This window comes from Vulpes lagopus, chromosome 3, assembly GCF_018345385.1.
Source record: "Vulpes lagopus strain Blue_001 chromosome 3, ASM1834538v1, whole genome shotgun sequence".
NCBI classification, from domain to species: Eukaryota; Metazoa; Chordata; class Mammalia; order Carnivora; family Canidae; genus Vulpes; species Vulpes lagopus.
The window spans coordinates 157,690,517-157,695,634 of NC_054826.1; the positions used below are offsets into that span (position 1 = coordinate 157,690,517).

The 5,118-nt window shown below is 38.9% G+C and overlaps 1 pseudogene; it reads left to right on the top strand.

Annotated features, from left to right (window-relative positions):
* The first annotated feature begins 2,729 nt into the window (after positions 1-2,729).
* Positions 2,730-4,848, top strand: LOC121487166 (annotated as a pseudogene).
* The last annotated feature ends 270 nt before the right edge of the window (positions 4,849-5,118 follow it).

A 5,118-nucleotide genomic window follows, 5' to 3' on the forward strand; every position in this document is an offset into this window, starting at 1 on the left:
TAAGCACCCCCCTAGGGCTCTGTGCTCAGTGGTGAGTCTGCTACTTCTCCCTCCACCCCTCCCCCTACTTATGCTCTAGGTCTAATAAATAAATAAAATCTATTTAAAAAAAAAAGATTGAACTCATACAGACATTTTAGAATTAACAGGTAGTTCCCAGGATTTTGGTCCATAGTTTGCCAAGGATAACTACTCTATGCTTTTAGGTAATACAATTAACCACTGACAGAATATTTTTTAAAGAACTTTTAATATTTTGTTATTTAAATTCCAGTCAGGGGGCACCTGGGAGGCTCAGTCAGTTATGGTTAAACATCAGACACTTTTTTTTTTCTGTGATTTCAAAGAGAAACATCAGACTCTTGGGCAGCCTGGGTGGCTCAGTGGTTTAGTGCCACCGTCAGCCCAGGGCATCATCCTGAAGACCTGGGATTGAGTCCCACATTGGGTTCCCTGCATGGAGCCTGCTTCTCCCTCTGCCTGTGTCTCTGCCTCTCTCTCTCTCTCTCTCTCTCTCTCTCTCTCTCTCTGTGTGTGTGTGTGTGTGTGTGTGTGTCTCTCATGAATAAATAAATAAAATCTTTAAAAAAAAATCGGACTCTTGATTTCGCTCAGGTCATGATCTCAGGGTTGTGGGATCAAGTCCTTCATAGGGCTCCACACTCAGCCACTTAGCACAGAGTCTGCTTATCCCTCTCCCTCTGCTCCTCCCTCTGTTCCTCCCCCACTCGAGCATACCCACACTCTCTCTCTAAAATAAATAAATCTTTTTTAAAACTTCCATTTAATTAATATCCAGTGTATATTAGTTTCAGGTGTGCCATATGGTGATTCAACATTTTCATACACCACCTGGTGCTCACCACAAGTGTATTCCTTAATCCCCGTCACCTATTTTACCAATACCCCCACCCACCTCTCCTCTGATAACCATCAGTTTGTTCTCTGTAGTTAAGAGTCTGTTTTTTGGATCACTTCTCTCTTTTCTACCCCCTTTATTCATTTGTTTTGTTCCTTCAATTCCACATGAGTGACACCATATGGTATTTGACTTTCTCTAACTTATTTCACTTAGCTTAATGCTCTCTAGCTCCATGTTGTTGCAAGTGGCAAGATTTCATTCTTTTTATGGCTGAATAGTATTCCATCGTATATATACACCATGTCTTCTTTATCCATTCATCGATCAATGGACACTTGGGCTGTTTCCATAAATTGACTATTGTAGATAATGTGGCTATAAACATTGGGGTGCATGTATCCCTTTGAAATAGTATTTTTGTATTCTTTGAGTAAATAACCAGTAGCATGATTACTGGATCAGAGGGTAGAGCTATTTTTAACTATTTTGAGGAAACTTCATACTGTTTTCCACAGTGGCTATACCAGCTTGTATTCCTATCAATAGCACCAGAGGGCTCCCCTTTCACCAATTTCTTGCCAACACCTGTTGTTTCCTGTGTTGTTGATTTTAGCCATTCTGACAGGTACTGAGGTGATATCTCATTGAAGTTTTGTTTTGTATTTCCCTGATGATGAGTGATATTGAGCATCTTTGAGTGCATCTGTTGGACATCTGTATGTCTTCTTTGGGAAAATGTCTATTTATATTTTCTGCCCATTTTTTAATTGGATTATTCATTTTTGGGTGTTACATTTTACAAGTTCTTTATAGATTCTGGATACTAATCTTTAAAAGATATGTCACTTGCAAATATCTTCTCCCATTCCATAGGTCGCCTTTTAGTTTTGTTAATTATTTCCTTCACTGTGCAAAAGCTTTTTATTTTGATGAAGCTCTAATAGTTTATTTTTGCTTTTTTTCCCCTTGCCTCAGGAGATGTATCTAGAAAGAAGTTGCACAGCTGATGTCAAAAAGGTTACTGCCCATGTTCTCCTTTAGGATATTTATGGTTTCAGGTCTCACATTTAGGTCTTCCATCCATTTCGATTTATTTTTGTGCATGGTATAAGAGAGTGGTCTGGTTTCATTCTTTTACATGTTGCTGTCCAGTTTTCCCAACACCATTTGTTGAAGAGGCTCTTTTTCTCACTGGATATTCTTTTCTGCTTTGTCAAAGATTAATTGGCCAGATAGTTGTGGATTTCAATGTCTTTGCAAGAGGTCTGAAAGTAATGGATATTGAGCAAATGGTAGTAAACAATGCCTTAACCAAAAAATGTCTTTAGTCATTCTTTGTGTTAAGAAACTTTCCATTATTTTTTTTAATTATACTTTGAAATCTACCAACTCACTAAATTTCGGAATTCTAAAATTCTTACTGTTATGCATTGCCCCAAAATACCCCATCATCTTTATATTTCTCCATAAAGTGTAACAATGCCTGCTAGACCTCCCCATCATTCAATATTCATCAACTCAATAAACATTTTTAAGAACCTGCTAACAAACATTCTTAAAAACTTAGTGCTACATTAGGAGCTAAGGATACAAAGACAGGCAAAACAGTTCCTACCCTCAAGGAAAATGTGGTCTAGAGTTTACAGTCCAGCAGGGGAGAGAATCTATAATTTATAGTGGGAGAGACAGAGAAAAAGAATCCACTGTGGTATAATCAAGCACTGACACTGAGATAGCTCAAGGGAACCATCACTAATGGAGGCTGAAGGAATCAGAGGAGGCTGCCAGAAGGGAGTGATGAGTCACTGAGTCCTGGAGAATGAGCAGGTTCTAGCCAGAGGAAGAGAAAAAGGGTGAATCAGGTAATATGTGGAGGTACAGAAGCATGATGCATCACAATGAAGAGAACTAGTAGTATAGGAGTTAGGTTAGGATAAAGCATAGCGTGGGGGTGGACCCTGGCAATGCTGAGAGATTGTCCTATAGAAGGAATATCACATCTTTACAACTCAGTGAACGCTGACAAAAGGGCTGTTCTCATCCTCCTCCCCCATTTCACAGTTAAATAAATAGAAGCCCAGGAAGATTAAGTGACCCACCCAAGGTCATATATTGTAGAAGTGGCTACCATAAAATTTCAACTTAGAAATTCTGATTCCAGGGCCTAGGCTCATCCACTAATCATGAATGGATTTTATGCTACACTAAGGAATCTGAATTTTATCCTTTGTGGATACCCCTCAAGCTCTGACTTGTCTACCATGCAGGTGCTTCAGAAGGACTGCTTAGTTACCTGCCTGCTTCACCAGCTCTCCTCTCCTCTCTCTCCTTTCTCTCTACCTAATTCTCCAGCTTCAGGCCCTGAATCCAGGAGGATTTTTTGTAGCAGTTGAAAAGATTAGTCTGAAATTTATATAGAACTAAAAAGAACATATAAATGTCAAAACAGCTTTGGAAAAGAAAAAAGTTGAAGGACTTATGCCATTTGATGTCAAGATTTGTTATAAAAGAATCTATAACAGAGCTATAAAGATGGACACCCAAATTACACAGGGACAAAATATGTAGTATATTTGCCTGGGATAACTTGGCAAGCAGAGCACATGCCCGCTGAGACTGTAACTCTGGGGGAAGTGCTTGGCAGGAAAATAATTGTGGGCTCACTTTTACTTTGTATGTCAGGCAAAGTATTATAAGAAATGAACTCAGGAAACAATTAGCCAGTTTGCAAGAGAAATTGAGGGTCCGGAAATTGGGGGCCTGACTAGGAAGGCTATATGAAAGCTACTAGAGACCAAATTTTAAGACAATTACAAAAAAATAAATTTGAACACAAATTAAAAAGCCCATTAAAAACCTAGCTTTGTTCCTGCCATTATGGCTAAGAAAGTTAGTTGTGTTGAGACTTGGGGGTGAGAGCCCTGACTGAAGACGTAGGATTATCTCCCACTGTCCCTGATACCAATGTGAAACTTCTAACCACCCATCATCATTAGAGGAAACACAGTCCTGATGCAAAGGAATGTGGATCAGAGAAAAGGTATTCAAGGGCCATGTCACTCTCTGAACTGTGGACAGTGCAGCAGCATCAATCTCCCAAAGTGCTCATGCAACAAGATGGACAGAAAAAGGGCCTTGCTCTCGTTCTTGAAATGTTCATATCCAGGTGAACTTCATCCCTAAAGGATGTGCTGAAAATCCATGCTCCAGAAATATATGTAACTTCTCTTGGAACTGGGCTTCTAACAACTTTTATGTATGCCAACAAAAGCACTGTAAATCAGGCTTTTTCTAAGAAAAAGTGCCCAAAGCTTCAGTATGCTTGGTTACTAGTATTCTTGGCAGCATCTTCTGTTCTCTTTCATTTTCAGTCACTTTATTACAACTTAATCTTTGTAAATCCTACTTTGGGTCACTGGAGCTTCTGGGAAGTACTTTGGATTATTGGAATTACAGTCTTCATTCTGAAAGTCTTTTTCATAGGCTTGAAATGCCTTATTTTATTGGTACCTTCTTTTATGATGCCTTTTAAATCCAAGGATTACTGATATGCATTCTTAGAAGAATTGTGTCAGCGTAAATGAATTTTGTTCCCATATCTGTTTGGTTCTATTACCTTATTAACTACAGAGAGTCTGGTAATATAACTAGAGTCTTGGGATAATAGTAGCTTTTTTCTCCTTCATTCTCAAGTTTTTGGATTTTCTTTTGAAAATCTGAGGACTTTCAGACAAGTTTTTGTGAATATTTTTTACATGACCAACCTACAAAGCGACTTGTTCAGATGATATTTGACCAACATGTCAAGCAGAACTTCCTAAGATTATTTTTCCCATCTGTCAGTATATATTTTCCAAAGAGTGCATTACCTCATGGTTTCACCAAGAGAATGTCCACTGGTCAGAACTGTGATTTCAGACCATGTTACCAAATGGAAAGGCTATTTCATCATACTTTCAAATATAATCAGGTCCTATGAGCTATGAAGACTACAAAATATTAATTGCAGTTGGTTACAATGACTATTGCTAAAGTCATTAGGATAGACTTCAGCACTAAAAATTAAGAAAAACGTTTCCAGGGACACTTGAACGGTTCAGTCAGTTAAGCATCTGACTCTTGATTTTGGCTCCGGTCATGATCTCAGGGCCATGAGATGGAGCCCCAAATCCAGTGGAGAGTCCACCTGAGATTCTCTCCCTTCCTCTCCCTCCACTCCTCCCCACTATGTGCTCTCTCTCCAAAATAAATCAATA